Here is a 13,108-nt window from a genome sequence, read left to right as displayed (position 1 = left end):
ATTCACTGTATCTCAGCTGACATTTATCTGAAATCAAATTCTATTTGAATTTAGTCAAAGTATTAATTAATCCTCCCCTCCCCTAATGTTCTCAGATCTTTTTTTGTTTGATTTTAAAATTTTTGGCGGCCATTTGAAGTTAAAAGTGCTATTTTTCACGAAAACTTCCGCTATTTTGTTAGTAAAAAATGCATTGAAAAAAGTTTTAAAAAAATCACAAACTCAACGTAGGGGGGGGGGTATGCAGAATGCATGTACAAAGTTTAAAATGGATCGGTCAATTGCTTTTAAAATGAGAGTGAACACCGACTTTGAAAAAGTGGTTTTGAGAAAAACACGTTTCAAATTTTAGAAGCTAAAAGGCATTAATTCCTGCTGCATGGAAGACAGTCCATGTAGCAGCTTCAATTTTCTCAACCTTTTCTTTTTTCATTATTTATTTGTATTATATTTAACTAACCCCGATCAAGCAGTACTGACATTCTGAGCGTTCGCAGCTGTCGGAGCTAGTTCGAAGGAGCGGAGACGAAATACTTTGTTACAAATTCTGTAAATAGTAATTATTGTAGTAACGTAACCTGTAAATAGTTTCCCGTAATGAATATACAACCCCTTTTCATTCCGCTAAAGTATATGACCCCCTATTTCCTTTTCTTTTCATTGATAAAATTTGATAACGGTCTACGCATTTCGGGAAGCAGAAAGAATGTTGTGGAAACTTCTTCGATGTTTATAAAGGCGTCCTGCGTGATAAAAAGTAGAGTTTCGATTGAGATTTCGAACTGAGAGCGTATTTGCTCTGTTTATAGCGAGGCATTTCGCTGTGTTGTTTTCGTATTTGGAAGTAAATACGTGTGTAACCGTTAAGTTTACGGTGTTGAGTGATATTTGCTTAATTGCTGATGATTAATTTAGCAGTTGTTAAGGATTTCTCCTGTACATAGTGTAAATAAAGCTCCTGTGTTTTTATCAAGAACTGTGTCTTCATTTCAAAAAAGTGGAAGTCGCACCGAATCCGTTACAATTTGGCGCCCAACGTGGGTCTTCTTCTGGACTTTCTTGGAGTAAGTGTGACTTTGGACATTTTTTCATAAAGACTGTTTGAATTTATAGACTTTGTTTTCATGGTGATTACTCGCGCAATGGATGAACAATTAAAACAACTTCTTGATGCAATCAACTCTGTTAAAAATGAATTGGCGGCTAATCAAGACCAATTAAAAAGTGATTTGACTGCAAGTTTTACTGCAAATCAAGAACAATTAAAAAATGATATGGCCGCTAATCAAGAACAATTAAAAAGTGATCTGACTGCAAGTATGTTGGCAAATCAAGACCAGTTTAAAAAGCGATTTAACAGTGCTGAAAAAGGACTTAACGTCTAACCAAGAAGAAATTAAAAACGACCTTATTTTGGTAAAGACTGTGATGGAAAATAAATTTAATGACATAGAGCATCGAGTTGATGCTATTGAAGAAAAATTCGATACCGTTGAAAGCCGATTCAATGCTGTAGAAAATAAATTTGAAGAAGAAGATAGAAGACTTCATCTATACTTAAAGAAGAGATCTTTAAGGACGTGGAAAGGAGATTGGCGACCGCGGAAAGCAGCTCTGTACAGTTTGGCGCTCCCACATCGGTTGCTCGACCGTCCATTAAACTTGCCACATTTGATGGGAAAACTTCGTGGCAGGTTTACAAAACTCAATTCATGATAGTGGCGGAAGCGAACGGATGGGACTCTGCTACCAAGGCCTGTCATCTTGCAGCATCCCTGAGAGGTGACGCAGCGGACATTCTCCAGACCCTTCCGGACAGCCAGCGCCTGGATTTCGCCGCCCTCACATCTGCGTTGGAGCTTCGCTTCGGTGAGAAGTGCCAGAAAGATTTCAGCCGACTCCAGTTGAAGTCCCGTTTCCAGAAAACCGGGGAAACCCTGCAAGAGCTAGCGGCGGACGTCGAGAGATTGTCTCATCTTGCTTTTTGCGACTGTCCTGCAGATGTTCGAGACAACCTGGCACTCAACTACTACATCGACGGGGTTCGAGATCCGGAAATCCAGAAAGCTCTACGGATGGCGGATGTCAAAGACCTGAATTCTGCTGTTGTGTATGCGATGAAGTTGGAGGCCGCCCAGCAAGCAACCCGTGTGAATCGCCATCCCATCCGAACTCTGGAAGCTGATGAGTCTGATTCCAGGTCGTCCCATCTCGCTGAACTTGAGAGACAACTCGGTGACTTGGCAAGACATCTGAACAGCATAACAGCCCAAAAGAAACAAGAGCAGAAGTGCTGGAAATGCGGTAGTGAAGGGCACCTGCGAAGGAGTTGTCCTGCTCGCCAAGCTACGCGAGGGAAAGAAATTACCTCCACCAGAGCTCTGCAGATTTCCTCTTCTAGTAGTGGCAGTGATGGACTTTTCATTTACGCCCATGTAAATGGGAATCCTTGCAAACTGATTGTCGACACTGGAGCCAATGTGACAAATTCTGTAAATAGTAATTATTGTAGTAACGTAACCTGTAAATAGTTTCCCGTAATGAATATACAACCCCTTTTCATTCCGCTAAAGTATACGACCCCCTATTTCCTTTTCTTTTCATTGATAAAATTTGATAACGGTCTACGCATTTCGGGAAGCAGAAGGAATGTTGTAGAAACTTCTTCGATGTTTATAAAGGCGTCCTGCGTGATAAAAAGTAGAGTTTCGATTGAGATTTCGAACTGAGAGCGTATTTGCTCTGTTTATAGCGAGGCATTTCGCTGTGTTGTTTTCGTATTTGGAAGTAAATACGTGTATAACCGTTAAGTTTACAGTGTTGAGTGATATTTGCTTAATTGCTGATGATTAATTTAGCAGTTGTTAACGATTTCTCCTGTACATAGTGTAAATAAAGCTCCTGTGTTTTTATCAAGAACTGTGTCTTCATTTCAAGAAAGTGGAAGTCGCACCGAATCCGTTACAACTTGATAACTTTAACACATTGATTGCGTCGTCGACAGCCTATATATGGACTCCCTGAGCTAAGCTAATTACTTGAAACAATTTGAAGGTAAACAGTTTTATTGGACTTTGTCATGAATAATGCAGCATACAAAACAAATTCTATATATTTTTTTCAACAAATTTTCCACACTGTGATATTTTTCAAAGCAAGGGACAACACATAGGTTTGGATGCACATGTTTTGCATTGATAATGCAATTCTTTTCGAATGTTCAGAGAATGGCAGATGACGCATTTTCTTACATTACATATACTTACATATGTAAGACATATTCTTACGTTTGCTCATTTTAAGTTTTTATTTACTCACAGACTACAGCACAAAAAACTCGCGTGCTATCTCATTTGATCGCGCGCACGCCTGCTTGCATCAGAAAATGTTTTCACAGCAAACACAGTAGAGACTCGATCTTGTGTTCTCTTTTTGAACCTTGTCTAAATGTTCGTTTATGCGCGGCAGAACAGCCACGAAAGCCAATGGAACACGCTGAAAAAAAAAAAAAAAACGTGTTGACTGGAGGACGAGTTATCTCGTCCCTAGCGCATACAGCATAATTCTGGAGGACGCGTTATCTCGTCTCTAGCAGTCAATATGTTAAGTGTGTTGCTCGAAACAACTAGAAATTTTGGGAATATATTTTTTAAATGTTTAACTCCAAGACAAAACAAAAAAGAAAAAATGACCCTTTTGAAACCGCACCCCCCCCCCCCCCACCCGTTAATGGCCTATTTATGAACCTTATTTAATACCTTATGTAGAAGTATACATATGTAGTACGATCTAAAAGTTCGAGGCCAAGTTGTATAAAACCTTATTTTGAATAGTTCACACCACCAAAGCACATCCACCTTCAAAATAGTCACCTTGAGTGACTATGTATTGCTGCTAACGTATAATTTTTGGACGCCCTCCTGTAAGCCATTGTTTGCAACCTCCTCTAAAGCCTCCTGTGATGCAGCTTTAACTTCATTGTGGTGAAGAAGGCAACTTCCATATTGAGGATGCACGCTTCAATTGGATGTCAAACAAATAACACCATGTTTCATCGGACTTAGCTCCGTGTAACTTATACCTACTCCCAGCAGTTAAAAAAAACTGCAGGGATGCCGTTTCCTTTCGTCAGATGAAATTAAAGCTGCATCGTAGGAGGCCTTACAGGAGTTTGCGAAAAAAGGCTTCCAGGAGTGCTTCCAAAAGCTATACGAACGTTGGCAGAAGTGCATGGTCAATCAATTCAAGGTGACTATTTTAAAGGTGAATGCGCTTCTGTGATATGAACTATTCAGGGTATGGTTTTATTCAACTTGTCCCCAAACTTTTGGATCCTACTATGTAGTTGTATATCTCATTTGTGTGAAGTCTCAATTTTAAAATTTCACAATAACAACACATCTCCTAACCTCGAAATTACGACTTACTTTAGGCTAGTACAAAAACTTGAAAATATCCACCAGAGAGATTTAGAAAATAAAAGAAAACTCTGAAGCTACAAGTAAAACTCTCTGAACGGAAAAAAAACACACAAAAAAACCCTGGAAACTCTTATCAAAGGATGAAGAGAGCAATTACAGCCTCGATTCATCAGATCGCACTCACATGGCTTTTACTATGGAAGATAGGCTGCTCGAATGGGGGGCAATCGCCCCCTCACGTCCCAAAGTAAAAGGCCACTGCCCCCTTACTTTTCACAAGTAAAGATTACTAATCAAATGAAAAATGATTGTTATATTGTGGATTGATTTATTTCACGAAACTAAAAACTAGAATTGCCAAAAAAAAAAAGAACTTTTCTCATCTAATCTCATAAGAATGGAACTTTGATATGGAAGGGAAAAGTCTAATGGTTGATATTTTTGATGCCATATTTTACATTTTTAGAAGTTATAAAATCAGTAATATTATGTACCAGCAATATAGCCAAATTTTTCAAAAAAAAGATCAGCTTCAGGAGCCACGCCCCCTAACACCTACACCCTTCTTTTGTAGGTCACTTGCACTTTGTTTTACTTCGTGTGCTGAAATTTTGCCTTCGTCATGCCAAACTGAAAATTATAACTAAAAAGAAATAACGAGTTCAGTGAATGGGTCAAAAGAATGAACGATCCTCTGATGAATGGATCATTAAAAAGAAGGACATTGTCCATCTCTACTATCTGCACGAATTATATAATACAGTCAAACCTTGATATCTCGAACCTCCTTATCTTGAAACCCTTGATGCCTAGAAATAAAAATTTTCCCCAGCATTTTCTATAAAAACCCCTATGTATTTTCCATAGTTATCTCAAAATTTATTTTTCAAAACCCGTCTAAATTTTTTGCACAGAAGCAAGTTTCAATTGTCGTTTTTCTTCTGCAATTTTTGTAGTAAAACCAGTTCCAGGGACAATTGCTTAACGTTTTTCATCCCTTTTCTTGGAAATTTTGTGAATAGGGGATTGGTGCAACATAATATGGGAGTGTCGGTATGAGGTGGGTGTGCTGTATTTTCCCCAGAGTTTAAAATATTTGTGCATTTCTCTCGAACATGTTGTCCACTTCGAGAAAAGGGGGTCGATTTTTCGTCCGTCAGTTTTCAAGTGAAAACGGAAAATGCATTCCTCATTTTCATCATTCTGCTTTATTAACTCCTACAAAATGGCTGCTGAGAACTATTTGAATGTGGGCTTACTGATTGAAGATAAAATTAGAATTTTTAAGTTTTTAGGGGAAAAAACAAAGTTGAAATTGTTGTTCATTTCAAAATCTCATCCTGTGCACTTTTGACAATTATAAAATTTCAAATCTAGAAAAAAAACTGAAGACTACTTTATTGATCGTAATTCGAAGTGGTCCCGTAGCACATATATAAATGCATATAGCTCACGTGTGTGTAATTGTGAGAGTTACTAGGGTAATTTTTGTAAAAACCTTGATAACTCGAAAACTCGATACCTCAAATTTTTTTCCCGTCCCGAGAGATTCAAGGTATCGAGGTTGTACTGTACTTGCATCAAAGCAATTAGCAAAATGTACTGATATAATTCTTCAAAAATAAAAAAGAGGGATAATCTAATAAATAGAAGTCCCTATAAATCCCATTACAAAATTGAAAATACAATAAACTTAAAGTTTTGATATCAAAGATTACATCCAGATGAGTACTCGGTGTTTCTAAAAAATCACAATTTTGCATAAATGTTGGTCTAATTTTTTGGAGTTTTAAATAAAATTGATGCTAAAAATCATACAAAAGGAACACTAATGAATAGCAGTAATTTAAAAGTTTAAATTCACCATTATCAACAAATAAATTAGCTTTGCAGTAAAAAATAAGCGCATTTGTAATACTTGGTGGTTTTAGTAACTTGGTCGTCACGAGTTTTCAAAAATCTTTGGGCCACAGCCATTTTAGAAGTTCCAAGAAAGCATGAAAATTCTACCAAATTAAAAATTAGACCAAAAAATAGCAGTAAAAATTACATTGAAATGCATAATATACCCCCAACTACATTATTTATCGCCAATCTCAGAAAGGACCAAGTTACAGTAATCCCTCCGTAATATCCACTTCATTTAATTAAAAATATTGTAATGTTTTAAAAAACACCATTTTAAAGGCCAAAAACGATGACGACAGGCAAACAAAAATGAAAATTATATTCTGGCGGATACAATAACGTTCTTAGTCGCGGCGAGTTTTCAGAAATCTTGGAGCAGAAACCATTCCAAAACCTCCATTAAAATGAGAAACGTCTGGCAAGAAAATAAAATAAGCTAAAAAGATTTTTTTTAAAAAGGTCTCGTAGAACATGGTTTCGATACTACACTGAACAAACTGACCGTGTTATACGAGGGACGCCTGTATGTATATATATGTGCCTGTGTGTGCTACCGAAGAAAGTGTAATTAAAGTCAATTTTGAAAAGATAACTGAAAATAAAACCAAATACAATTGATACTTTTTTTAATCAGTACAAAAAGGCAGTGAAAGTACACAAATTTATTTTATAAGCCAATACTTTGACAATATGCTACATCGCAAACGTTATAAGTAAATAAAAAGCTAAAAATAAATGCGTTAATAATAAACAAATATAAATTTTGCAGTGAAATTTGCAACATAACATACATTTTTTTAAATATCACAGACATATCTTAATAACTTATGTCTTACTTATCACAACAAAATATAATTGCAGCCAAAAATAACAAATTTACAATATTATACTTCTATGAGACAAATTAAATATTGATAAGAAGTTCATTTTAAAAATCAATGTCAATTGAAAGAAATACACTAACACGTAGGTAAAAACAGTGAAAACTTTAATGAACTAAAGATTTAAATAAAAATAAAAATCAACTCAAACCAATTTAAATTGTAAGTACAGAAGTTAAACTTATTACTTAAAACGGTCACTCATAACAACCTTAAAACTCAAACAATTTGAAGTAACTGTAACAGAACCTTTAAACCTTTGCATTTAATAGCAGAACAGTGAAAGTTCATATTTAATGAAAGAAATTGGTAAAAAGTAACAAGCAAAAAAAAAAAAAAAAAAAAAACATTTGAACAAAATTTTTGGACATTCTTTTAAAAAAGGAAAAATGCCTTGTAGGTTAAGCAGAAGAAATATACAAAAGTTCTAATATTAAAAAAATATATATATATATAATAATTAATAAATAAACAAGTCCAATTCATATAGAAAACTGCATACATAAATTTCTCATGAAGGAATACCTTTTGATCAGAAAAATTAAATCTTATAGAAAATCTTTTAAAACGCCTGCATAAGCTAATCAGAATCATGTTTTTAATTACATGCCTGCATCATTAATACCTAAATAAAGAAACTCAGTTTTAAATCTAAACAGTTTAAAGACATTTTACTTTTAAAATAACTTTAATCTTCTTTATTTAAAAAGAGTTCTTGGTAGATTAATTTAAAATCATACCTGAAGACTTCAGCAAGTAATTTAAATGTCATTTTTTAAAATTTTTTTAAAAACATTTTTCCACAGAAAATGATAGTTCAGTTTTTTTTTTACATACACTTTTCAGAGACAAGTAAAAAATTCCAGGAATGCTTTAAATCAAGCAGACAGACAACTTACATTTATATTACAGGAAGCAAACAGCAATTATTTAGCAGCCAGAAAAAAGGTTAAAAACTAATTAGGTGCTAGTTTGAAGCTGTGATAAATGTAGTTATTACAGCACAAAACAAATACAAATTTAAAATTCAGCAGATTTTTTTTTCACAAAGTTTGGACAGGAGGGTACACATGAAATAACTTTTTATCAAATTAAAATGGAAAAGTCTTGCACAAATGATCCCACAACATGCACTTATCACAGTAAAGTTGGTAAATGTTGGCAACTATCCTATTGCTTACCAAAGAATGTGTCTGATATTACTGCATATGGAACAAATGAAATTTTTAGTATAAATATGTTGTTCATTTCAAAATTTTTGTGGCAGAAAACAAAGGAAAAGCTGTTGCTGAAAACATACCTAAGATCAATGGTAAATTTACTTATTTCAGAGACGATTCATTTACTTCAGAGTTTTCTACTATGTATCATGCCTAAAAAAATACATTTGTCTGGCTGTTTTTCAATTTTAATGGATTTTAAAAGAACTAGTTTAACTAAAAATTTTAGAAGTATTTCCACAAAACCGATCAGACAACTATACCGAATGTCAACAAGAAGTATGCTAAGTCAAGAAAAATTATTCCACTAAGTTACACAGATTCTTTAGTTTGTTCGGAAGTTTAACAGGATTTTTGAAGAGGGTTTTCTGCCTAAGGTAGCAATTTTGTTATAAGCAAACATACAGTTACTTAGCACAATTGGTAAAGCACACTAATATCCTTTATTTTTTTTGAAATGACAGATGATTCATGAATTAATCCTTACTTTTGATAAAATGAAAAACAGAATCATCATTTAAGAATTAGGTTCCCTGAAATCATTAAAATCAGCCTCAAGCATGGAAAGAGAGAAAACTATTTGTTGAAAGAAAAAACCCTCTCCCTCTCCATTTACTTCACATTGCAAAGTGTTAAAATGCACTGAAGAAAGAAATCGCAAAAAAAATATCTGCCTAAATAATATGAGAACTTCATTAATAATTTTATTTACATTAAATAAGTTATTTTTAAACATGAAAATAACGGCATTTGCCGCGAAGCTTTCATTAAAAATTCAACATTGTCAGAAAATATGGTGCTTATATAAAGTTTTCCAAATATTCTAAAATACTGATACATTATACAAGAAAATATGCTATTTACCAATTATTAGAAAAGGTATAGGGAAGCAAAATAGAAAAAAAATCAATTACGGGCAACAAAATATCATAACACAGATCATGGTTTTAAAAACATTCAATAAATAAAATCTTTTCCATTATCAGAAGCAATAAAATGAACTTTTGTTCCAAAAGTAAATTTAGTGATACAATGAACATGGTATGTTTAAGAAGATTTCATTAAATGAAGAAATGTTGAAAAATTCTCAATAGATGTGAAATAGTACTAGTTCTACCACACCTAAAAAACTTTCAGGGCAATGAGCTTTTTTGTTCCGGCAAACTCCTTGTTTTAACAGGTGTCATATTTTTATTTAACTCATTTTTTTCATTAACTCATTCCAAGAAAAACTGAAACTATTAAGTTTAAATTAAATATCACAGAGAATGGCATGAACATTAAGGAAAGTTATACTATATTTGTTTATTTATTTTTTTTCCCTAAATTTTTGGAAGTTATGCCTATGCAAAAAGATGGGACAATAGTAAGAAAAAAAGTTTGTATGTAATATTACTAATTTTCAATAATCACTTTGTACACTTATTTTTTTTTATTATTATTATTTTTTTGTTAATATTATTTTTAAATCAAATGGTTCAATAAAATTTTTGAAGATGTTAAAAGGCAAAATATTCTAATTTACTTAAAAAGTGATCTTTAAAATGATTTCCAAAATTTTATGACTACACTGTAGCAAATTTATTCAGCAATTGGAGTATTGATACGAATAATAAACAAAATAATAAAATTTACTTGAATTGAAACATTAGATTCAAATAAAGCCTGTATGATACTTATGTAAATACTAACAAAAAACCCTTTCATTTTTCTTGAAAATGATACATAAGTAGACATGATATTTTAATGAAATAGATTCCAATTATTTCAGCAGTCTTTTCAGTCACTTTCTATCAAATTAAATCACTCTATGTGAGCATTGACTTTTCAATAAAACATATTTCAGTAGACCATAGATCAGAATATGGCACCAAACGTTTGAATTCAACTGCTTACATGATATGTAAAAAGTATACATATATTATTTTGAGAAAAAATATCTTTACATTGACACAAAACTGTACAGATTAAATTTAACATAGCACATTCTAACCCTGCTCACACAATTTTTACCCATACTTGTTAATAGAAAGATTTTTTTTCCTTCTACATATGATGAAAACACATTTCTTTCTTGAATTGTGTTCGTAAGTGAGTCAGGCATGTTCAGTCATATGCCAACATAGGGCATGTGACTGATTAAAGAAATTTTTAAGTATCATAGAGAAAAGAAATATTGCATTATAAAATCTCAAGAATCTCCACAACCATATTGAAACATTTCGATATGTTTCGGGACAAATTCAGGTGTGTCTTGATGGCAGGTTACAGCAACTTCCCAAAAAATTCTTATATGGCACATTTTGTCCAATGATGGTCTAAATTGGAGTGAAAAAATTTATTTTTTTATCATGCCTATAACATATCTTATCCTTAGATGTAGGCATCTGGTATAGGTAAATGATCTTATTTTATTATTTGGCAAAATTTGAAGTTTCATTCGGCAGTTTGAGAATTTTTCCCCTCTCAAAAATTTAAGTTAGGGTCGCCCCTGATTAAATTGATAATATTTTTGACAAAAAGAATGAAAAAAAGGTTAACCCTTCTCCCCTGAACCGTGCTGTAATTGAGAGTAAACATGGGGGTGCAACCCCCCAAAATGCAGTAATGTCTCGCTTATACGTGTTTTTCACTTATGCGCGTTTTTCTCACGGGCCCAGCCAGCGATATAGGAAAACAATGTTAACTATTGTTAATTTATACGCAAAACCTAAAATGCATCTTTCCCTTATGCGCAATAAAAAAATTTCAAGTTTTAGTTAAATTGCGTATCAACGCGTTGCTTATCCGAAGATTTGTACCCTTCTTGTTCTGTCTCTTGAAATGCATTCATACGCGTTTATTCCAATTTTTGGATTCTTCCAAGAATGCGTTCTTTTTCGCACTAGTGTGCAATAGGGAGTGGAATTTCAGTCTTGTGATTGACATCGAGAATGGAGAACGGGTAGAAATACGAAAAGATTGACGTCACTAAAAGTCCTGGTCAAGCAGTAAGCATTGACGTAGCCTATCAAAGATCTTCTGCATTCTCATAAACTATAACACTGATCATGCGACATTGTTAAGGTTTTGAGGAATTCGCTTATGTAATGTACAGTGTATCAAAACTGACAAAACGTACAACTTCAAATTTAGCATTTTTATAAAATTACAATGCGTAAACGGAAATTATGTGAGTATTTATTCATTAGTATTAGTAGTGTACTATTAGTATTACTTGAACTGATGTTAACTTATTGTATTTGAGCTTATTTTTGAGTTTTTCACTTATGATCAAATCTCACTTGTGCGCGAAAATTGCTTTGTCCCCTTTGGTCTCGTATAAGTGAGAGGTCACAGTATTTGGTTTGATATTGAAAACATAATGGAAATTTAATGTAAATTACAGTGGACATTGGTTAGTTGAATCAGTAGTTAATTGAATCAACTGCTTTATGAATCAAATAGTCAAAAACAGAAAAAAAACTAGCTTTATTGAATTAGCTGCTATATTGTGTCAGTTGCTTTATTGAATCGGCAAATAGAACAAACGTGATTCATTCATGTAAGCAGCGGCCACTGTAGTTTTTTAAAACACCCTAAAAAATAAGTAAATGCCTGCTCTTTAAATAAAAGCTTGCTAATTAATCTAAAAAGACCTTTTCAGGCCTAACAAGCATTTGTGTGTATGCATGTGTGTGTACTTTAGATATCCTCCACTTTATAAACTAAAAAAAAAAAAAAAAGCACACGCACTTTTTACAAAGCAAGTTTTTCAGAAAATGTTCCCCATTTTCAAATATATATATATATTCCATACAATCAATAATTCCCAAAAAAATGAAATAATAATTATAATAAATGCCAAAAGCAAAGAATGACTTAAGTTTGAATTCCAAAAATTATACTGATGATAAGAAATGGGAGCATAAAACCACAAATTTAAGTTATTTTCAGCAATAAAACTAGGGATGAGTTGATAGCAAAGTGACCGATTACTGAATAGTCGGCTGTTCAAAAGGCTAAATAATTATCATGTTCAGTTTTAATACTAAAATTTCTCCATTACTGCTTCTTTTTTTTTTAAAGAATACTTGAATGTCTTGTTCATTTTCAGTTCGCAAATTTTCATATTACTGTTAATAAAGTTAAATTATATTAATTAGACATGAAAGTTCAAATATTTAGTCAGTTTCCTGTATTCAGCGTATGCTTTTAACTTGCTAGCTACTTTTTTTTTTTTTTTTTTGTTATAAGTAACTACTTAATACAAGACTGATTAGTTATGTATTTATGAAATTATACAATAATTTTAAAACACGAAGCTAAAAGTAGGGTATAGAGAAAAGTAATAACATATGAAGCATATTGCAGCATTGAAAATATGCATATTTTCAATGCAACAGAAAAACACAAAACAGAAAAATAAAACTAACAAAATGAACATTACTTCAACCCTTCATATTTTCAAAAAAAGAAAAAACTAAAAGAATGCACATGAAATTCTAAAAATCAAATAAGTTAAAAAATGAAATAAAGCGAAAGATTATTTAGGATAAGAGGAAAAGATATAAACCAACAAAAAATAGTTTATGAATCCTGAAATATTTATGTTTTTTATATTAAAATTTCAAAGTAATTGCAATTAATTCTTCACAGTAGTTATGTGAAAGCCTGTTGTGACAAGTAATTTCAATAT

The sequence above is a fragment of the Uloborus diversus genome, chromosome 10, assembly GCF_026930045.1.
Source record: "Uloborus diversus isolate 005 chromosome 10, Udiv.v.3.1, whole genome shotgun sequence".
Classification (NCBI taxonomy): Eukaryota; Metazoa; Arthropoda; class Arachnida; order Araneae; family Uloboridae; genus Uloborus; species Uloborus diversus.
This window is presented reverse-complemented; position numbering follows the sequence as displayed.